This window comes from Heptranchias perlo, chromosome 8, assembly GCF_035084215.1.
Source record: "Heptranchias perlo isolate sHepPer1 chromosome 8, sHepPer1.hap1, whole genome shotgun sequence".
Taxonomy (NCBI): domain Eukaryota; kingdom Metazoa; phylum Chordata; class Chondrichthyes; order Hexanchiformes; family Hexanchidae; genus Heptranchias; species Heptranchias perlo.
In genome coordinates, this window is record NC_090332.1 from 32,540,335 (window position 1) to 32,564,562 (window position 24,228).

General features: G+C 43.1%; 1 protein-coding gene across 1 annotated transcript in view; it reads left to right on the forward strand.

The window, feature by feature from the left end:
* The window catches only part of LOC137324524 (tyrosine-protein phosphatase non-receptor type 14-like), a 260,760-nt gene that overhangs the window by 42,269 nt on the left and 194,263 nt on the right, over positions 1 to 24,228 (forward strand). The window lies entirely within an intron of this gene.

A 24,228-nucleotide genomic window follows, 5' to 3' on the forward strand; every position in this document is an offset into this window, starting at 1 on the left:
GGGCCTGACTAGAAAACATTGCATGTGATAGACTTCGTTTATTCCCTCTTTTGACTGGCTGCCTATGTATCTTACAAGGAAAATAACATGTCAACCGATTACTGCCATTCTGGGTGCTTCCAATCTCCTGCCTCCAAGTTACTGGCATGGGGCCATTTTTCTTCCTTCCCTCTCCCCCATGTACCCCTCTCCCCAAAAGCCAGACCACCTTTCTCATTCTCCCCAGCCTTGTACTGTTTTCTGTCAGCTTTGGGTGTCCTTGCTATTGCCTTAATACTATCCCGGACTCGCCACCTCTTCTTTCCCAAGGATCAAATCTGTCGCTGGTCCATGCTCTCTCTTTCCTAGGTAGTTTCTAGTTGTAATATTGGAAACATTTATCTATTAGGTATTCAACAATTTTATATTACTGAAACCCTAATGTACTGTGTTAGATACTTATATTTAATCTAATCTATTTAGTGTTTATATAAAATGTTATTTTCTAAAAAGCCAAAATTCTCTTCTTTTTATGTGCCCCTAAACAGAAACCGATTTCTCAAGTTGCTTTTGTATTTATTTTTGTGCTATGCTAGTGCTGCCAGATTAGAATGCACGAGTCTGGTGCAGTCAGTGGCAGTCTCAAAGTAAATTTGCTGGATTCACTAAACCTGAAGCTGGAAACAGCCATTTATTTTTTTTACTGGGTTCTCAAAGCAGCCGGCCTTAAATAATCGGGCAGATTTACTTTGGAATTGCTGCCAGCAATTGTGTGAGACTTGCATCTAGGGAGATAGAGACACTAGCGTGGAGCAAAACCAATATAAAAGCAGCTACACTTTTGGTTATCAATACAGTATCCAGGATTGTAGTTCAAACACAATGCACAGTACAGCAGCGGAACACACCTTACGGATCCCCATCAAACAGTCTGCTAATTGTATCTATAAATGAGTCAGATTAACACCTCATTATTTAGTAAATGCTTGCCAGTGTAAATGGCATGTAGTTTTAGGGGTCTGTCTGGTGCACTGAATTCAGAGACTAGTTTTATTTACAAGGGTTTTCAGTCAGTGTTTTCCCCTGTTATGGGGGAATGTTGAAGGTACAAGCTCATAAATTGAATTCAGCTTTGAGTAATGCTAGCATGGATGATAACAAAAAAGGGTTGGCTGCACTGTCAATCCATTAAATGGAATGAGCATGATGGGCATATGTACAGACTACTGTAATACTGTACCTGTGGCTATGGAGTTTAAGCAATCAAATGTCATCTGAACATAAGGTTATAATAAAATAATTTGAAGTACTGTGCCAGAGAAAAAGATTTTCGTCAAGTTTTTCCCCTTTCATCACCTGCAGGAATTAGTTCATGCTAGTACATGGCTCCTCAGGCACTCCCAGCAGCCATTTGACACCATGCCATTCTTCATGTGTTATTCCAGACTGAGTGAATTGGCAAGCAATTCAACATAAAAGGCAACAGTCAAGACCAATCCTGTCCACACCTGATATCAACACATGCACATTTTCTAGCTGGATCCACTGAATAACGGTTAAAAATGGCGGATTACTTAATCCCTTCCTTCCCTCCCCCACTTCCATCTGAGGCACTGAGGCCAATTGTAGTATCCCCACTGCCATCCCAGCTGAGATCAGCTAACTCAACACTGATTGGGATCAATCTGGTCTGGAAGGCTCACTATCACAACAGACAGGACCACTGGAGGGAGCGGAGAATGTCATTTCTATGGAAAGTGAGATATCATAGCTGACACCATGAACTCTGATATGAACAAGAGACTTCTTATTCTGATGTCTTTATTGGCGCATTGCCTTAACTTGTGTTAGAGTTTGTTATACAGAAGTTCCCTGTACGTTTTTTTCATAATGCGCAGTATTCTTGTAGACCTCTCTGTGGCTGTGCTTTCATGAACATCCTCATGTTTGTGTGACCAGATGTTTCTTGTACCTAGTTTAAAGTTATTACTGACAATATCAAGCTAAGTAAAATTTGGGATGATGATAAAAGCTGTTGATTCAAAAAAAGGACTAGGTGGAAGTTTGACTGGTTATATTTTTGAGTCATTGACAACTTGATGGTATGTTTGTGTGTTTGAATTCTGGTTATCCAATAGTAATGGTTTCATCATGGGTTACCAAAAGAAGCCAATGGCACTGTCACTTCATTGAAGGTTCCATCATGGCAAGTAATTTTGTCTGCCCCAAAATGTAAAGCTGATTTTCTACTTTGCAAGATTCATACTCATGCTCCTGGTTCCTGAAGCATGCTAGTTGCAAACTGAATGTAAAACTGCTGGGATTCACTAAGACCAGCAGTCCAGAACATTGCTTAAAATGGGACCCCTAACAGCTTTTATATTGAGCATGCAGCTGGGTGCGTGAAACCCCAGCCAGTGCTGCCAGTTCCTGAAAAATGGGTCTCATGCAATGTAAAAGCAGCTTAAGTATAAAAACTCAAGTTCAAGATTTTAAACTTGCGTTATTGTGACTGTAGAGCATTTTCAAGCAGAGTTTGGTTCTGAAATGGCCAGGAACAAGCTGCACTGAAAACTCCACTTCAGAGCCTCCAAATTGGCTGTCTGTGAAATTTTGCACTGCAGCAAATGCCCTATCTGCTGCAGCATGAATTAATGCAATAAGCTTTTTGATTTGTACTCTAATTTCATTTCTAAAAATGCTACATCGGAGAAGTTGTGAATGGAGCTGAACACTATAGAATCATCAGTGAAGAACCCCATTCCTGACCTTATGATTGATGGAAGATCATTGATGAAGCAGGTGTAGGGTATGGACACTTCCTTGAGGGACTAGCAGTGAAGGCCTAGGACTGCGATGATTGACCTCCAACACCCATGACCATCATCCAACTAGATGGTGATGGCGGACTTAGGGATGTGTTGGGCCATGAGATTAGAGATTGTGCTAATCTACAATTCTGTTGCAGCTGATGACCCATGGTGCCTCATGGATGCCCAGTTTTGGGTTGCTGGATCTGTCTTTAGTCTGTCCCACATAGCATGGCTGTAGTGCCACACTACTTTGTCTTCACAAGGACTATGCGGTGATCACTCCTGCTAATGCTGTTGTAGACCTATGTGTCTGCAACAGGTAGGTTGGTAAGTATGAGGTCAAGTAGGGAACTCCTTTGGTTTCTTCACAACCTGACTGAGGCCTAGTCTAGCAGCTATGTCCTTTAGGACTTGGCCAACTCAGTCAGTGGTGGTATGACTGAGCCACTCTTGATGGTGAACATTGAAGTCAGAGACTCAGAGTATATTCCTTGCCCCTGCTTTTCTCAGTGCTTCCTTGAAACTGTTCAATATGGAGGAGCACTGATTCATCAGTTGGGGGTGGGGGCGAGGGTGGGTGCAGTAAGTAGGTGTGATCATCAGGAGGTTTTCTTGGCCTTGTTTGACAAGCTATGAGACTTCATGGGGTCCAAAGTCAATATTGAGGATCCAGATCCAAACCCAGACAACTGTGTACTATTGAGCCCTCACCCCTGGTAGGTCTATTCTGCCAGTGAGACAGGACATAACCCAGGGATTTTGTTCTAAATATTGGGGGAAAAGAATTCCAGCATAAGTCCATTTTTTCTGGACTGACTTTTTCTGTTTTTTTTCTGATAAAAGATACTTTGTCCAATCTTCAAACCACATAATATGTTAGAAAAAAAGAAAGGAAATAAAAGAGGAGTTGACAGATGAGAACTCTTTGAAGCAGCTTGTCTCTGATGTAATGAAAGGCAGCTCTGTCACATCAAAGAGGACCGTTCTTCCCTTCTGAAGTTGTAAGCTCGGCCCCTATTTGTATGGGCGGACAGACCCTCCTTCACCTACAGTTGGCTTGTGCTGTGGTCCATTGTGGCTGTGTTCCATCCAGAATAGCCTTTCATATTTCCTGCACACAAACACATCCCACTCGTGGCCCACAGGTGTTAAATTTTTTAGTTCAGTGATGCTAATGTTGTCCAATATTCTTTTCTTCGTTCCAAACATTACTGCTAGCACTACCACAACTAACTGAATTAAAATATGACAAACTGTTTGCAAATGTGGCTGTTAAACTGTCAAATGTGAATCAATTTGATTTTTAAAAAATTGTTTACAATACTATCCCTTTCCTTTCTCTCTTCCAGGTCAGGCACATTTCTAGCCAGGGTGGGCAGGCATGTGATGTGTTCCTAAACTCTGCCTGTGCAGGTCTCAAGTCAGCCTTTTTTCTGCACCTCCCCTGGTAGTGTGTTCAAGAGCAGGAACTTCTTTTGTAGGGCATTGCAAGTGTGCAATTTTAAAAAATATATTCATTCACGGGATGTCGGCAAAGCCGGCATTTGTTACCCATCCCTAGTTGCCCTGAGAAAGTAGCTGAATGGCTTGCTAGGCCACTTCAGAGGCATGTTGGTGTGGCACTGGAGTCACATAAAAGCCAGACCGGGTAAGGAGGCAGGTTTCCTTCCCTGAAGGACATTAATGAATCAGTTGTGTTTTTATGACACTCATAAGAACATAAGAAATAGGAGCAGGAGTAGGCCAATCAGCCCCTCGAGCCTGCTCCGCCATTCAATAAGATCATGGCTGATCTGATCCTAACCTCAAATCTAAATTCATGTCCAATTTCCTGCCTGCTCCCCGTAACCCCTAATTCCCTTTACTTCTAGAAAACTGTCTATTTCTGTTTTAAATTTATTTAATGATGTAGCTTCCACCGCTTCCTGGGGCAGCAAATTCCACAGACCTACTACCCTCTGAGTGAAGAAGTTTCTTCTCATCTCAGTTTTGAAAGAGCAGCCCCTTATTCTAAGATTCTAGTTTCACCCATCCTTGGGAACATCCTTACCGCATCCACCCGATCAAGCCCCTTCACAATCTTATATGTTTCAATAAGATCGCCTCTCATTCTTCTGAACTCCAATGAGTAGAGTCCCAATCTACTCAACCTCTCCTCATATGTCCATCCCCTCATCCCCGGGATTAACCGAGTGAACTCCAGCAGCTTCATGGACAATTTTACCAGTACCAGCTTTTTATTTCCAGATTTTATTTTAAACTGAATTCAAATTATGATTCTATAAAATTCTCAAACTGCCTCCCTACAGCCATGGTGGGATATGAATTCACGTTCTGTGGATTATTAGCCCAGGCCGCTGGATCACCAGTCTAGTAACATAACCACTACATTACTGTATTTATAATCATGCTGTAGTGTTTTGTGATGGATTACTAACATTGTTTCATTATCCTGGATGGATTAGTCCTTCAGTTATAATTTCAATTTTATAGATTTAATCCTTCCCTTTTAAAATTATTTACTTTACTTTTCCAATTTGCTGTTGCTGAGAGATGTGTGAGAGTGGGATCACTGATTTACTTTATTTTATTTTTCTTATGCCTCCCTGTGAGGAAGTACCTGGTTTGCCATCTTCCATTTTTGGCATCAAGACTTCACCATCTGGGGGAATTGCAGATTCAAGGCTTTGTTTTACCTCTTCATGGGTTCATTTATGATTCACATCTGTGCTGCCCCCAGATGTAATATACTAAAATGACTGAGTTACAGAAATTCTGCTGTATCAAACAATGTGTGAACAAACCATTAGAACTAGGGTATAGTTGAAGAAGCCATGAGGACTTGGCTAGTCCCTTGAAAATAGGAATTTATTTACACTTTTTGTTTGCTACCATATAAAAGATCATTAGAGCTAAGCATCTTCAACTTCTGCTGTCTCCAAATTAGGCACCGTTGGAAGTTCTTGTATGGTGCTTTGGGAGGGAGGGAGGAGCAGAGAAGGATGAAAATCAAACAGTAGATAGCAGGAATCTGTAGCTTCCCTTGAATTGCATTGAAAAATGGTGGCTTTGGTAGAGTAACAGGAATGTTTAACTTTTTTATTAGCTTTTTAGGCAGAATAATAAGCAGATTCCTAACAGTCAATTTAAATTGGCAATTCTACTGCCATCAAATCTTCCCTCAGGCCTAAGGTACACTGCTCCTTCAAGGGCGTTATTCTTTTGATGCTTTCCCTTTTGATGTTTTCAGTGTTCTTTTTTGGAAACTAAAAATGGTGGTGTCTCAGTAAAGTTAGTGCTCACTGTTAAAAGAAGGGCCAAAAACATCAAAGGAAGAGCTTCAAAAGACTTGCAAGCCAGACCCAAACTGTTCATCCATCCCTACAATTGTGGCTGTTCTTATGGAATTATTGAGCTATTTTAACTTTTTCAAAAGACTGAACCCTACCAAAATGAGCAATGTTGTGGTTTTTGTAGATTTTTAGATTCAACTTCTGCTGGCCAACAAAACCAAGTTGCTGATTTATTTAACTCTTTATAGCATACGGTAGTATTTCTGAACTAAGGTCAAAATTACAGTCAGATCATTTTTGCTCTGCTTAAATACAGCAGAAGGATATTGGCACAAGTCTGGAATCAGATCACATCTTGTTTGGGAAATGTTACATGGCACAAGGGCACTTAAAATACTGAAGGAAATCAATTAATTTTTTTAATTGAGAAACCTGGGTAAAAGATCAAGGCCCACAGCACTGGTTATTACCAAGATTGAATAGAGTCAGATAAATCAAGTAGTGTTTGGTTTTAAATGCCTGTAGGTTATAGGAGAAAGGGAAGACTGAGAGAGCTAAATGCTCCACAGTTTTGAGGTCCTGGGAAAGAATGAATTAAAAGTTGAGATTGTGATGATTCTGGTTTTTAACACAAATAGGCAGGTGGAAGAAGTGTGTGTAGTTTAGGAAGGACAAAAGAAGAAAGTTCAGAGGAACTGAGCAATGCAGTTCCACCACTTATTCTCCCAGATTTTGAAGTGCATGCCCTCTCTGTCACAGTTGTACAATGTATAGCAGTATTAAATAGTAGTCCACAGATACAGAAAATGTTCATGATATTCATTTTGCAAATGAATTGATGTAATGGGAGTCATGGGTCAAGATTTTTTATATGGCCAGCACAAGACTTGTGAGGAATGCAGTTTTTATTTTGCACGCCAATATAAATACGAGTGAGCGGTGGCCTTTAAGGGGCTCCATTTTGCACATGCCTTCAGCAGACTGAGTTGCCTGAGGAGGTAGCATTTCCATTTGCAGGTTTGTGCTACTCCCACAATGTAAATGTTGCCTTTTATGTTCAATGCAAGTTTTAATAAGTTTCTGGCTTTCTTGAAACCTGTACTAATTGTAGCTGGTAACTTAGTAGGATATGCTGAGGCTTGTAAAAGCCATTAATGTATCCAACCACACACATTGCAGAACACCTGTTAGGATAATAATAGATACTGTTGAAATCTGTTAATTGGGACGGCTCTGGTAGAAGCCAATTTATCTGATCATTCCAACTTATGTCAAAATATAAGACATATGGAATTGTTTTTCAGGAACAGGGCTAGTGTTGCTTGGTGCATGACGGGTGGTAAGGAGTGGAAAGAGAAAAAATATAGGGACATGCTGGAACTTGAGAGTGCCTTGAAATAGGAAAGAGCACTCCTGATTGGTGATCATTGCCATGATAATAACTGCAACATGGTATGTACTGGCTAGTGCTTTTTTAACCACTGTGCTGGAATTGCAGAGAACTACTACCTAGTTGGTGTGCTGGGGTTGTGGCTTTAATTACTAGGGCTAATTATTTTTTTAAAAAGCTTTGACTAGGAATGGATTATAAACCAGCTTTAATCAGGGTGGGGTCAGATGACAGAAATTGGTTTTACATGGGCTTTGTTTAGTGAGAGTGGCAAATGTAGGTCTACAATTCAGCTGTCAGAATAAGGGAGTAATTTCTAGCGATATAAATGCTGACGTACAAACTGCTCTGCCATGATTCGAACTTCATTGGTAAAGTTGGATTATGTTTGTTAAAAAAAAATTGATTTGGATTTCAATTTTAAAATTATTTATCCAACATAACAGTACAGTCAAAGACTTTTTTGTGCTTATCCAGGGGGATCGGCCACTTTATCCAGTTACATTCCTCACAATTTTTCCTAAGTCTAAGTTGAAAACAAACACAGTTCCAAACTCACCAGAAGTGGCTCTTGCAAATCAATTTCACTCAGTTTATTTTTTGTAATCCCTGCCTCTTTTCACTTCTTCAGCTATTGCTCTCCTGCTTGTTCTTTACATATACTCCTCTTTTGCTCTCCCAACCGCTATCATTCCTTTTTTTGGTTGCAGTCTTTATCTCTCCTTCTCTTGCTTGCCATTGCTTTCTCCCTGGTCTTATCTTGCCTGCCTGGCTTCCAGTTTTGACTGGTCTCAGTCAGTGTTTCTGTAACTGCACAGTACATACTGCATCAAGCATCTGCACTTTGTACTTTCCAGCATGTATTCACATGCCAGGTCACTTCTATAAAAGTCCCATCTCAAAGCACACACAAATAAAATTAGTTACCATAGATTTTTGTAGCTATATCTTAATACCACATAATGTGTCGTATAAGCAAGAAGTACGGGGTCCTCAATGGCTCAGTGGATTTGGTATGATTATGAGAACTAGAAGGTTCTGGGTTCAGTTCATGGTCAGTGCTGTAAGTTGCTCTCAGCTAGGTCTGCGTGAAGGATGGTCGAGTTGTGCTCAGTGCCCTATTTTAGGAGCAGGAAAAATCAGGCAGAGTTTGCTCTCCTGACCAGCATCCAGTTATTCTTATGGGAAGTGCACACAATTATGGTTATTGAGTAAGGAGAGGATTGAGCTTGGCTGTGGTGCATTAAATGATTGAATAGCTGACCAATGCTCCCAATCTAGGATTACATGGTCACTTGGGTGAGGTATTGCAGGATGAGTCACTGCCTTTAGGAGAGGAAAGTTGAGGAAGAGAATTGGTTGGAACATTGGAGGGCAAAAAATAGAAACTTATCGATTTATGTCCATGAAGTCAATTTGAGAATCATTTTATTACAAACTTGTAATTATATGCAAGTCATCATGCCTCTGACTTGCTGAGGTGCCATTACAGTCTTTTGAAATGAAAGTAGTTGTTTGCCAGTCCTTACAATTTGTAACTAGGAGGTTTGTCTGTATGTGTGTAGCTGTGGACTGAATTGCTGTTATAGAAGTAACGTTTTTGTGACTTGAGTAAAAAGAGATAAAGATAAGAACAGATCCTAACGACTGTATATTCTGATGCAGTTTATCCATTATAATTGTCTATTTTAAAATAAAATGATGTTATTAAAGCATATGGTGCTTGTGATAGTATTGTAGAGCTAGGAGCCAAAATGACTATATGTTGGTATCAGAATTGATGTAATGTGTAATATTATTCTTTATGCTTTTTTACTTTATTTTTATTTTAATTCAGCATTGTTTTTCATACCTCATAACTACAATTCCTATTACGACAAATTAGTTACAGGAAGCATAACTGAATATAAAACAGCATCGGTGGTTAATAGCTTGTACTAAAATTGCAACACCTGCTTTACTGATCTTTTACAAAATCTAATTGAAAATTTACGGTATATAACCCCAAAAATGATATTCCATATGAATATGTAATTTTTGTGTCAATCAATGTTACTGTAAATCACTGTTGACTGTCTTTCTACCAGCTGTGTTCCACTTTTGATTTGAATTTATCACTGTGACACTTGCCAAATAATTCATGTCCTGGTTTCTTCATCAGTGAATACTAACCAACTCATCACCTTGTTAATTTAAAACCCTTCAGAATGGTGCAGTAACACAGATCATTGGCGTAGTAATGCACTGTTGCACCATGTTGTAGGACACTGCTTCTTGTTCATAGTTTACTTAGATTGTACATTACTTACCTTAGCTGGGGTAGGAATAAGTAAGAAAGAAGGAAATAACTGGCACCTTTCACGTCTTTAGGACCTTCCAAAGTGCTTCACTGCCAATTAGTTACTTTTGAAGTGTAGTAAATGTTATGTAAACAAATGCAGCAGCATTTACGCACAGCAAGGTCCCGCAAATTACAAAAGAGATAAATGACCAGTTTATTTGTTTTGGTGGTGTTGATTGAATAAATAAATGTTAGCCAGGACATTGGGAAAACTAACTGCTCTTCTTTCAAGTGCACTGGAATATCTTTTACATTTGTTTAAACAGGCAGTCAGGGCTTAGGTTTAACATCTCATCTGAAAGATGGCACCTCTGATAATGCGGCACTCCCTCAGTACCGAACTGAATTGTCAGCTGTATGTGCTAAAGTCTTGGAGCAGAATTTGAACCCATGTTCTCCTGACTTGGGTGAGAGTGCCACCACTGTGCCAAGCTGATACATTGGGCACGATTTTAAAAGGGAAAAACAGGTTGGTTGGGGGTGGGGGGTATTCAAAATCGCAACTCTTTCGGACCCGCCCCCAACCCAACTCCAACCTGCCCATTCCCAGTTTTCACCGGGGCAGAATGACAGGAGGGCGACCAACCCGCTCCCAGGAAGTGGGTTGGTGATTAAAACCTTTTAAGGAGGCAGCGGGCCTCCATTTTTCCAGAGTTTCCAATTTCAACCCATGGGGGCCGGGATTCCCGGGCCTTCTATTTCACGCCATGTGAAAGAAGGCGAGAAGGCCCGAAACTAACAGGTAAGTGCCTTTCTGGCACAGGATGTGGGCCCGGAGGATCAGGAGTGCTTCCCCCAGGCCCAACAAGCCTACCTGCAATGACCCCCTAACGATCGCGGACCCCCTAATGATCTCCGACCCCCCCCACCCCCAACGATTGCAGACCCCTGCGATGATTCCCAATTATCTCTCCCCGATCGATCACGGCCCCCCGTGATGACCCCCGATCCTGACACCCCTGACACCCCCCCCCCCCCCATGACTGACCCCCAATTCCACCCCGTGCCCACCTGTGCACCCCATGCCGCCCCACCCCGCCCCGCCCATCCATACAAACAAAGACTTACCTGAAATGTCCTCTCCTCGGCTGCTCTCCCGTCCGACTGAGGCCAGCCTGTCAATCGGGCCGGTCAGTTGGACGGCAAACCAAAAAAAAAAAAGATGCCCGTACGTCACAATCGTAAGGACATCCGGGCAACCCGTACTCCTGGGTTTCCCGTCCATAATTTGACGCCCCCCACCCCCGCCTCCTTCCCGGCTCGGGGTCAAAATCATGCCCATTATCCACACAAAGGATGGGACACTTCACCACAGGGAAGGAAAACCAATGAGCAGCATTGGGTGACTGGCAGAATGGCAGAGGTGTCTACTTGGGTACTGAGCACATGCCTTTCACGTCAGTATTTGACTTAGAAATCTGAATGGGGAAGTATTGAAGAAATTTTTTTACTAGAGGTTTTATGTGAGAGATTTGGATTCTCAGTGACTGTAGGAACCTTTAAAGTTGGTTTTGTGGGCCAGTAAACCAGTGGTATTTACATCTGTTAAGTTGGCTTAAAAAATAGTATGTTCTTCCACTGGGAAGAACACCACCCATGACAATATATGTCGTTATTTGCTGCCTGTATCCCAACTTGCACCAAGTCCCGTTCACCCATCACCCCAGTGCTTGCTGACCTACGTTGACTCCCGGTCCGGCAACGCCTCTATTTTAAAATTCTCATCCTTATTTGCGAATCCCTCCATGGCCTCGCCCTCTTCAGCCCTACAACCCTCTGAGATCTCTGCACTGCTCCAATTCTGACCTCTTGCGCTTCCCCGATTTTAATCGCTCCACCATTGACAGCCATGCTTTCAGCTGCTTAGGCCCTAAGCTCTGGAATTCCCTCCCTAAACCTTTCCGCCTCTCTCTCCTCCTCCTTTAAGTCGCTCCTTAAAACCTACCTCTTTGTCCAAGTTTTTGGTCACCTTTCCTAATATCTCTATGTGGCCCGGTGTCAAATTTTGTCTGATAACGCTCCTGTGAAGCGCCTTGGGATGTTTTTACTACATTAAAAGCACTATATAAATGCAAGTTGTTGTTGTTGAAGTGGTAGCAGCACCAGAATAAATTGCAACCACTGGATTTAACAGAATTGTATTGACATTTTCACATATTTTCCCATCATACTTGTCTTATGTTTTGAGTTTGGAGACTTGTTCACGTTCTTTGGAAGTTTTTCGAATGAGAGGGGAATGTTTGTGAGATTTTAATAGGAGGTGACCGGTTAAAACTGGAATTGCTAGAAAATGAATACTTCAACTTCTTCTTGGAATGCTCCAGTACTATTCTCTGTGTTTCTGTACTTGGTGGTTTGTATAAATGAAACGGTGGCAGCTCAGAGAACATCTGCTGAGGAGCGGTTCCAATGTGGGGGCGGGAGTACAATGCTTCCATTTATACATCAGTGAAGTCAACCCCCGTTGGAAATTGCCTGAGGCCAAGATATTTAAGCCACTTCAAGGTGCAGGAGAAAGTAAATCCACATGTGCAGAGTGCCTTAAGATCGTAATGCCTTTCTTTAGTTGCTGGTAGTGAGAAAAAAGGTGTCTCCATGTCCTCAGTACAAACATTTTGCTTTTAGACAACAGCTCATTAAATTGGCTGGAATGTGTAATGTTTCTGTGCTTTAGGATAGAACTGATCAATCAAATGGGAAAAATCAAACGCTCTCCAGAATGATTTAACAAATCCAGACTTACGTAAATGTTTTAATTAAAACTCTTTTGAAAAAGGTGTGTGTATATAAAAACAGCTGTTGATAAGTCATAGCATTTTTTGGCTTGAAGTCTATTGCTGTCCTTTCAAGGAAAAAATATATTCTTTTGTGAAACTCAAGGGCAGAAATGCAGTTAAGTCCTGATAAATACATAATTATATTGAAATAAATGTACTGGGAGTGAATAAGAACTTGATATCAGAACTTAATGCTTGAATTGAATATGCAGCATCCATTTTTTTTTAATATGACTAACAATCTTTATGCATCTCCCTGACTTCATGAATTGTCTTTTCTGACAAACTTATCAGCCACTAAAATCAGAAATTAAAAGGCTCATTAATATATTATTCAAAATTAGATCACACAGAACTGTTCATTTTTAATAATTTTCAAGGTAAGCTAAATTTTTAAATCAAAAATGATAACTCTCATTCCAATTGAGTGAGACTTGGCAGGTTTGTGATGGTGTTCTTATGAAGCAGTATTTTTTTTTGTGTGTTGCATATTTGTGTATGGAAAGCTGATTCCCCATAGACGCTGAAGTGCTATTGGGACTGATATTTTAAACCCCCAGATTGTTTTAGGTATGTACAGGCTCATAAACAGATTTTTGTCAACCCTTTGAGTACTTCAGCATCACTTTTGTAGAAACATCAGAAATCCACCAATATTACAATTATGAATTAGGAAATTATTATTGATTTCTGTGAATTTTATCTCCTACTTCGTAACATTCAGCACAAAAACACAACAGGAAATCCATTTTGAAAATTTATGCAAACAAGATTTCCCAGATCTGTGGTGTTCCTGTATTTCATGGGCACTCCACTAAAATGTCCAAAAAGGGCTGCTGAGCAACAGTCTTCACTGTTCTACAAGCTTTGTACCACCTTTTTCAAAATGACCATTGAGGTTTTCCAATCATTTTGGCTTTGATTCTCATCATTGTAGTTGACACAAAAAGCAGTAGATGCTAGTGTAACCCAAAGGTGAGTGCTGACGTTCAAGAAGCTTTCAAATTGAACCGTAAGCAGCTTTTAGTAAGGTGCTTACTTGGGTCGGAACTTGCTGTCTGTGAATAAGCCCCCAAGTTCACATTACTAAATCCGGCTCTCTTATTCTGGTGGCAGAATCATAGATCCATGGAAAACTGGATCTACGATTCTGCCATGGGGATAAGGGAGCCATATTTAATTTGAATTGAGGAGTAGACTGTACTATTTATAGAGCCTGTGTTAGGAAGTTCCCTCACCTACATAATTATAAAAATACTACAAATTGATGACAAGATTGGGATTTGAACCCACAATAGGAATAAAGGAACAGAAGTAGGCCATTCAGCCCCTCGCGCTCGTTCCAACATTCAGTGAGATTATTGGTGATCTGCATCCTAACTCCATCTAACAGCTTTAGCTCCATATCCCTTAATAACCTTGGCTGGCAAAAATCTATCAATCTCAGATTTAAAATTACTAATTGAACTAGCATCTACTGCTTTTTGTGGAAGAGAGTTCCACACTTCTACCATCCTTTATGTGAAGAAGTGTTTCCTAACTACTAAGAACATAAGAAATAGGAGCAGGAGTAGGCCAATCGGCCCCTCAAGCCTGCTCTGCCATTCAATAAGATCACGGCTGATCTGATCCTAACCTCAAATCTAAATTCATGTCCAATTTCCTGCCCGCTCCCCGTAACCCCTAATTCCCTTTACTTCTAGGAAACTGTCTATTTCTGTTTTAAATTTATTTAATGATGTAGCTTCCACCGCTTCCTGGGGCAGCAAATTCCACAGACCTACTACCCTCTGAGTGAAGAAGTTTCTCCTCATCTCAGTTTTGAAAGAGCAGCCCCTTATTCTAAGATTATGCCCCCTAGTTCTACTCTCCTGGCTCTGAATGACCTGGCTCCAATTTTAAAGTTATGTCCCCTTGTCCTAGACTCCCCCACCAACGGAAAATGTTTCTCTCTATCTACCCTATCAATTCCTTTTTAAATCCTAAAAACCTCAATCAAATCACCCCTTAACCTTCTGTATTCCAGGGAATGCAAGCCTAGTTTATGTAATCTCTCCTCGTAATCTAACCCTTGGAGCCCTGGTAACATTCTGGTGAATTTGGGCTGCACTCCTTCCAAGGCCAATATATCCTTTCTAAGCTGCGGTGCCCAGAATTGCACACAGGACTCCAAATGTGGTTTAACCATGGCTTTGTATAGCTGTAGCAAAATTTCCTCTGCTTTTATATTCTAGCCCTCTAGTTATAAAGGCTTTGTGATTATTTTTTGTACCTGGCTACTACATTTTAGAGATCTGTGTCTTTTTGGACCTCCACAGTTCCTAGCTTTTTACTATTTACAAAACACTCAGACCTATCCTTTTTTGGTAAAAAATGGATGACCTCATGCTTACCTGCACAGAAATTCTTGACCCGTGACTATCCTTTTTCTTCTAATGTGTAGAACTTTCTCCCAGCCTACTAATTTTAATCTTAGGAGATGTTGGGTACTTCTAAAATGCTTCCTTGCATCAAGCTGGAGTTAAGCTGCAGCCAGCATGAATTCAAACAGCTGTGAGATGGCTTTTTGGCGGATGTGACACATCACTTGTCTTCAGTATGTTCCGGCGTTCGATCGGGATTTGACACCCAAGTTAAACTGCAGCTTTGCATTGATGGGAAAGTGACCTGCAACCTGACATTATTCCCTGAAAATGTGAGCGCTGTTAGATAAAGCCATAAAAAAGGCCAGTAGGATTTTGAGTTGAGGGACATAGAGTACAGGAATAAAGAAGTAATGATGAATTTATGCAAAATATAGGTTAGGCCACAGTTGGAATACTGTGTGAATTTTTGGCATCCTATTATATAAAAAAAGAAATTAAAGCCATAGAGCGTGTACAGCATACATTCAGCAGAATGATGCCAGGAATGGGAAACTATTTATCAGGAGAGACTTGAGCTTTTGGGACTATTTAAAGTGGAGCAGAGAAGGCCAAGAGAAGATTTAATAGAGGTTTTTAAAATTATGAAGAGTTTTGATAGTGAATAAGGGAAGACTATTTCCTCTGGTTGAAGAGTCAGTGACGAGAGATGATCAATATAAAATTGTCACTGCAAGTTCAAAGAGAGATTAGGAGAAATTTCTTAATGCAGAGGGTTAATACTTTGCCGCAGGGAGTGCTTGAGGCAGAGACCATTGCATCTTTTAAAGGAAAATTAGATAAATATTTGAAGCAGAGAAAGATACACTGCTATGGAGGGAGAGAAGGGCAAAAGGAATTTGTTTTTGATTGCTTTCATAAAGAGCCAGCGGAGACACAATGAGCCAAATGGTCTCCTTCATTCTGTAAATTTATACAGTTCTATGTTTCTACACTGGAAATAACCCCAGGCAGAGTAGTGTATTTAGCAGCAGTGGTCATTACTGTTGCGCAGTTAATCGCAAGGGCTATTGATGGTGGAAAATTGCACTTGTGCAATCATAAATCTCCTATTTAGCCCGACTCATTTAGAATTGATTTTCCTTCTCTGAATGTGATTGTATATTCACACACTCCAACATAACTGTCAGTGGGCGCAAGTATTTTACATGTTATAATGCTGTCGTGAATGTAAACTGGAAAAACCTGTAACAGAGGTCCAGACCCTCATAACAGAGATGATTCTCCACTTTTTTAATGAGGATAGGATGGTGTTCAGTTATTTTCCATATCTTCATATGCAAATAGGTAAGGTTTAGTAATCAGGGAGAAGAGGGTATTGTTGATTAAGAAATATTGAGGTTTATAGTGGTTGCTTAGGAATGCAAAACTTTTATGCTTTTGTGGTTATTAATTGCGTACAGGTCTTTTCGGGAAAAATTGAGGATCTACTTGTAATTTCACGAGTGAGTCACGGTGAGAAGGGCATTAACAGCATCGGGGAGCAAAATGGAGCTGACCTATGAGAGGAATGCTGCTGTAACCTTGGAAGTTGGTCGTAACACTTAGAGGGAGAGGAGAAGCAAAATGTGAATGAGGAAGAATGTATGAGAGGATAATGCAGCATGGCCTGATTTTTAAAATGAGCTGTTTTTCCAGTTAAGAAACGGGCCTCAAGTTTTCCATATTTTTGTAATAAAGATCCTCAGTAATTCAGTGTGGTTTACATTCTGCACAAGTTTCCTGTGGAAATTTTGTATTCATTTTTCCCACAGACTTCTCGCTCAGACTCAACAGTGAGTACAACACAGTGAAACCACTTATAATGGATTTCATGTCATAATCCCCATACCATATAATTCCAAAACAACAAACCCTTGTACTAACATCTATTCTGTTTCTTTAGAATACATATACAAGGTGTTCATTCTTTGTAGTTTTTAAATGTTAAATCCCTGTTAACTGCATTACTCTTCTGTTGAAATAAGCAAACTATCTGGTAATTGTGCACATCTGAGATCAGACGTTCGTTGTGCTGTTACAACGATAGCACATGCCCATGAGTCATTAATAATGGCTGCTTCATCTATTAACCTCCTTCAGGCCTACAATCGTTGCTCCTCAAACTCTCCATTCCCCTGACACCGGCCACTTGTACATTCCCACCATTGGTGACGTTGCCTTCAGCTGCCAGGCCACACATTCTGGAACTCCACCTCTTCACCTTCCTCTCATGCTCAAAATGAGCCTCTTTGGTCATCCCTGCTGATTTTTCCTACTTTGGCTCGGTGTTCATTTTTCCTTGCTCCTCTTCCACATTAAAAGCTCTACCTCACAGTCCTCGTGGAGACGATGTCCCGTCTTCGCACTGAAGACACCATCCAACGTGTTGTATGGCACTATCACCATGCTAAATGGGATAGATTCAGAACAGATCTCGCAGCTCAAAACTGGGCATCCATGAGGCGCTGTGGGCCATCAGCAGCAGCAGAATTATATTCCAGCACAATCTAACCTCATGGCCCGGCATATTCCTCACTGTACCATTACCAACAAGCCAGGGGATCAACCCTGGTTCAATGAGGAGTGTAGAAGAGCATGCCAGGAGCAGCACCAGGCATACCTAAAAATGAGGTGCCAAGCTGGTGAAGCTACAACACAGGACTACATGCATGCTAAACAGTGGAAGCGACATGCTATAGACAGAGTTAAGCGATTCCACAACCAGCAGATCAGATCAAAGCTCGGCAGTCCTGCCACATCCAGCCGTGAATGGTGGTGGACAATTAAACAACTAATGGGAGGAGGAGGCTCTGTAAACATTCGCATCTGCAATGATGGCGGAGTCCAGCACTTGAGTGCAAAAGACAAGGCTGAAGCGTTTGCAACCATCTTCAGCCAGAAGTGCCAAGTGGATGATCCATCTCGGCCTCCTCCTGATATCCCCACCATCACAGAAGCCAGTCTTCAGCCAATTTGATTCACTCCACATGATATCAAGAAAAGGCTGAGTGCACGAGATACAGCAACGGCTATGGGCCCTGTCAACATCCCAGCTGTAGTGCTGAAGACTTGTGCTCCAGAACTAGCCACGCCTCTAGCCAAACTGTTCCAGTACAGCTACAACACTGGCATCTACCCGACAATGTAGAAAATTGCCCAGGTATGTCCTGTCCACAAAAAGCAGGACAAATCGAATCTGGCCAATTACCGCCCCATCAGTCTACTCTCAATCATCAGCAAAGTGATGGAAGGTGTCGTTGACAGTGCTATCAAGCGGCACTTACTCACCAATAACCTGCTCACCGATGCTCAGTTTGGGTTCCGCCAGGACCACTCGGCTCCAGACCTCATTACAGCCTTGGTCCAAACATGGACAAAAGAGCTGAATTCCAGAGGTGAGGTGAGAATGACCGCCCTTGACATCAAGGCAGCATTTGACCGAGTGTGGCACCAAGGAGCCATGGTAAAATTGAAGTCAATGTGAATCAGGGGGAAAACTCTCCAGTGGCTGGAGTCGTACCTAGCACAAAGGGAGATGGTGGTGGTTGTTGGAGGCCAATCATCTCAGCCCCAGGACATTGCTGCAGGAGTTCCTCAAGGCAGTGTCCTAGGCCCAACCATCTTCAGCTGCTTCATCAATGACCTGCCCTCCATTATAAGGTCAGAAATGGGGATGTTTGCTGATGATTGCAGTGTTCAGTTCCATTCGCAACCCCTCAGATAATGAAGCAATCCGTGCCTGCATGCAGCAAGACCTGGACAACATCCAGGCTTGGACTGATAAGTGGCAAGTAACATTCATGCCAGACAAGTGCCAGGCAATGACCATCTCCAACAAGAGAGAGTCTAACCACCTCCCCTTGACATTCAACGGCATTACCATTGCCGAATCCCTCACCATCAACATCCTGGGGGTCACCATTGACCAGAAATTTAACTGGACCAGCCACATAAATACTGTGGCTAGAAGAGCAGGTCAGAGGCTGGGTATTCTGCAGTGAGTGACTCACCTCCAGACTCCCCAAAGCCTTTCTACCATCTACAAGGCACAAGTCAAGAGTGTGATGGAATACTGTCCACTTGCCTGGATGAGTGCAGCTCCAACAACACTCAAGAAGCTCGACACCATCCAGGACAAAGCAACCCGCTTGATTGGCACCCTATCCACCACCCTAAACATTCACTCCCTTCACCACCGGCGCACTGTGGCTGCAGTGTGTACCATCCACAGGATGCAGCAACTCGCCAAGGCTTCTTCAACAGCACCTTCCAAACCCTCTACCACCTAGAAGGACAAAGGGCAGCAGGTATATTGGAACAACACCACCTGCACGTTCCCCTCCAAGTCACACACCATCCCGACTTGGAAATATATCGCCGTTCCTTCGTTGTCGCTGGGTCAAAATCCTGGAACTCCCTACCTAACTGCATTGTGGGAGAACCTTCACCACACGGACTGCAGGGGTTCAAGAATGCGGCTCACCCACCTTTCCAAGGGCAATAGGGATGGACAATAAATGCCGGCCCATGCCAGCGACGCCCACATCCCATGAACGAAAAAACATAACTCATGTAATTGTACAATAATTTTGCACAGTCAGGCTGTTAGTACCTTTTATGAAAGGAAACTTGGAGTGGGAGAGGATTGTGTGTGTATTTCACACAAAGTAACAAATGTTCTGGAGAAAGATAGGCAGATGGATGGGAAGGTCTCCTTGTTGGTCTTTTGTATGTGTACACACTGGCTCACAATAAACTGTTATTTTCATCTGTGTCAACCTGATATCCATTCTTTATGTAAGTATTTCATTTCATGCCCTCATAATCATTTTTAACAACACATGCTTTTAAGTTACAGATTTTAAACCAGCCACAACCAGCCTGAATTTAATGAGCCCTGATTGACCTGCATCAATCTTATGAATATGTTGGCATGTACATAGGGCTAAATGGCATGCCAACTTTTTATCTCTACACATGTAAATCCTTTTATCTGTTATTATGCAAACCTATAATTTTTAAAGGCGCCTACTAGTAAAGTATATTTGTATTTTTTTATTTCTATTCCAATTTTAATTGTGTTACTATCTTCTTGCCAAAAGTATAAATAAGCCCAATCTAGTTTTAAAAATCTATTCTGGTTCACTGAAGGAAACGGTCAGCTTCAGGCTGTTTATCCTTTTTTGTGAAGTATGTAATCTGTTTTCAGCTTAGACTCAATCAGAAGGAGAGAATGGGAGTGAAACTGGACATGGGCTGGAAAGCAAAACAGGCAGAATCGCATTGGCCGACCGTTATACGACACGTCCGATATGCCACACATCTGATATTCAGTTCCATTGAAGTCAAAGGAACTGAATTTCGGGGGGAGAGTATAACAGGTGACCGATGTGATTCCGCCTGTTTTGCGTCCCCGCCCATTGCCAATTTCACCCCCAATATATTTTACAACGTTTCAAATAGTACTTTAAATGAAGTCTAAGAATGTAATAATTTCAGGTTTGATTTGTTTACTATACTTTATACTTTACTTTTAAAAGTAAAGTATAAACACTACGGGGTCGATTTTCAAGCTGACGTGCAGGGTTGGGCTCTGAAAATCGGGGCAATCCCGAGTGGATGAGGAAGCCGGCTCCAATCCGCCGACTTCCGGGTTCCCCACAGACGCGTCTGTGTGTGCGCGCGCCTCACGAATGAGGAAGTCCCACCAGCAATTAAAGCTGGCGGGATGATAGTTAACAGTTATTTAGATAGTTTAAGTATTTGAAGTAGTTAATTTCATGGTGATTGAGGCAGGGGACCAATCTTCATTCCGCCTCAGCGGTTTCCTGTGCTGTGGGAAACACTCCATGTTTTAGGAGACGTGTTTCAGCCAGCAGCCAGTTGGACATTGAAATGCTTGTTTGATAGATGGGGATAAAAGGTAAGTCATTGCAGCAGGACATCGTTTTTTCAGAAAAGCTTTTGGCTGGGAGATCTTTGTGTTTACACTGAAAATTCTTAGGGGGTGAATTTAAACCCCAAGAACGGGTGGGTTGGGGGCGGGTGGGAGTTGAAAATAGTTGTTTTTTGGGTCGCGACTCCAACCCGGCTTTATTTCCGGGTTTAACGTCGGCGCATAAAAGTACAGACTTCCCACTGAGAATGCCAAGTCCAAAAATTTTGCGGTTGCGACCCAAATAAAAACAATTTTTCAACTCCCACCTGCCCCCTAACCCACCCGTTCTTGGGGTTTAAAATCAGCCCCTTAATTTCCACTCAGAATTGTTCTGTTGACACATATTTGCCAACTTTTCAGACCTCCTCAAACTGACACCATCAGGATGGGGGGGGCGCAATGGCTGCATTCACTGCTACATCCGAGGACGAGCAACATCACCAGCCTTGCCAGGCATGGCATGCACCTCTGCACTTGGAGCTCCACAACACAGTGCTGCACCACAGGCACCTGCACAAGAGCACAGAGGGCAACAACGGAGAGAGCAACGTTGCAGGAGGCACTACCCTCGCCAGAAGGTCTACAAACCAAGGCTCAGCTTCCTGGACCTCTCTGAGGAGCAGTGCATACGTAGGTTGAGAGTGAGTCTCCAGGTGTTGGCAGACATCTGCAGCCATATTCATGTCTAACTGCTCCCGGCTGGGCTGAGCGGCATTTCATTTACGCGAGGCTGTCAAAGTCACCATTGCCCTCAACTTCTTCGCCTCCGGATCATTCCAGGGTGCCACCGGTGACATCGCCAGGGTCTCTGTCGTCTGCACACAAGTGCATAAGGCAGAGCACCGATGGCTTGTTCCGTAGGGCCTAGCAATATGTCAACTTCCCCATGGACGACCTCAGCCAGACGGAGAGGGCGGTGGGAGTCCACTCTGTTGCTGGCTTCCGACAGGTGCAAGGTGCAATCGATTGGACCCATATAGCAATCAGAGCAGCTCCACATGAGCCAGGACTGTTCGTCAACAGAAAGGGGTATCACGCTATCAACGCTCAGCTTGGTTGTGACCATCGCAAAAGATTCCTTCCGTGTGTGCCAGATTCGCTGGCAGCTGCCATGATTCCTTCATTCTGAGGGAATCCAACATCCCGGGGCTCTTCCACGCACCCTTAAGGGCTGGCTCCTCAGGGACAAGGAATTCCCCCTGCACACGTGGCTGATGACACCGCTGAGGAACCCTATCACCGAGCAACAGCGTCAATACAATGACAGCCACATCGCCACCGGGTCTACAATCGAGCATGCTATAGGGCTGCTCAAGATGCGATGCTGATCTAGATGCATTATAGTAGTGTGTTATATTCTGCACAACATGGCACAACAGAGAGGGGTGCCGCTTGAGGAGACCCTATCCACATCTGCAATCCACATTGAGGAGGAGGAGGTGGGCAGAGCTGCGGCTCACCTGGCTGCTCGTGAGGCCAGGGGGGTCACTCGTGAGTGGTTCTCCTAACATCAGAAAGTGTGAAGAGTCCAGTTCTCAGACTACCTGGAAAGAGCAGCGCCAACACCAGTGCCCCCCCCAACCCCCAATCCTTGCACAAAGCAGTTCTGCAACTACACATACACCCACTGTAAAGTGACCCAATGGGTGGCATCAAGTGTTGGCGTTCATGGTGAAGCTCATGAAAGGGCCCTATCACAAAAGCCAGTCAAGAATGGGCAAGACTTGGCAGTAGTGGTGAGAATGATAACATTTAATGTGAATGTAACATAAACAAAATATAAATGGAAAACATGATAGTCTGTCAGATACCCTTGTGCATATCCTTCGTGCTCACAAATCCTTAGCCTTTCTCTTCCTACCGCTTCTATGTGGTGCATCCCCTGTAGCTGCAGCAGAGGCAGTGGCAGGTTGCTCATGTTCATGCCCTGACTGCTTAGATGCTTTCGGCCTTCGCCCTCTGGGGTTTGGAGCTCGTGAGGGCCCCTCCAAAGACTGCTCCACCCGCACCTATGCAGGGGCAGACTCGGCCACCTGGAGAGGAGGCAGCATTGTGGGTACTGGTTGATAGGGCGCCAACGGGTGAGACGTTGGAACGCTTTGAGTGGCGCCCTCACTTCCATGTCCCCTTTCGCCATCATTCCTCTTCTAGGCCAGGCCCACATCACTCCTGCCACCCTGCTGGAAAACAGTTTGGAAGACATGTGTGATGCCTTGTAAGGCCACTTCTAAAGTATCTATCCGCGTGTTTAAGGCGATAGAATGTTGTTCACCCTGAGTCCGAGTGACCATTGTCGGGGCCTGAATGGACTTATTTGTGAGCTGTGCTTGAAGCTCAAAGGAGGCTGCCATTCGCGCCATCGCAGACATTCCCACACTTATTTGTGCTGCCATTCCACTTGGTCTCCTCTATCCCCTGCAGTATTGTGGAGAGTGTGAGTGGCACCTGTTCCAGTACCTCGCAAATGTGCTGCTGTCCCTCGATTATTCTCCTTTTAAAGGATGGCCCCTGGGGTTCAGCATCAGCGTCCAGCTGAGCAGAGCCTGGAGAGGAGTAGGTCCACCGACGCAGACTCTCCACTGTAGCTGCAGCAGAGGCAGTGGCAGGTTGCTCATGTTCATGCCCTGACTCTCCACAGCTGCCCCTGACACGAGTGTCTGCTCGTGCTCACCTGTGTTTGGTGACTCACCAGGTGCCAACCCAACTAACTGACTACTAGGACCCGCCGAGGTGTCAGTATCTGCACCGGTGGATAGCTCGCTATGATGTGATGGTGCACCCTCAGATGCCTGGACCTCCTCTGAGGAATCACCCTCTGCTGTCACTGTGGTTGTTGAAGGGCCTGTAAGAGAACAGAAGGCAATATTAAGCATCATCACAGATGTGTTATGTTGTGATGAGCATATTGAGGTGTTCAACATGGCAAGAATTGTTAACATCGATTCATGTTGTGTGTGATGAATGTTAAAGTTGTGTTTGTCGGACGAACATCCCCGACGGACAGGCACTCGAGGGCACGGCTGATCTCCTGCAGCTCCTGTTTCGCGTCCGTGAGGACCTCTATTTGTTGTGGTCCCCCTCCAGTACTCGCCCTCTCGTGTGCATTTTGCGCTGTCTTCTTCTAGAAGGGGAGTAAGTACAGACATGTAAGTGAGTGATGTTGAAGTAGCCAGCTGATGAATGCATTGCTTTGGGTGAGGCTGACTGTGAAAGAGATGCACCAGAGGGTGAGTATGCGACAGAGCCATCATATTGGATGAGGATTGGGTAAATGGTAGTGGCGGGGTGACTA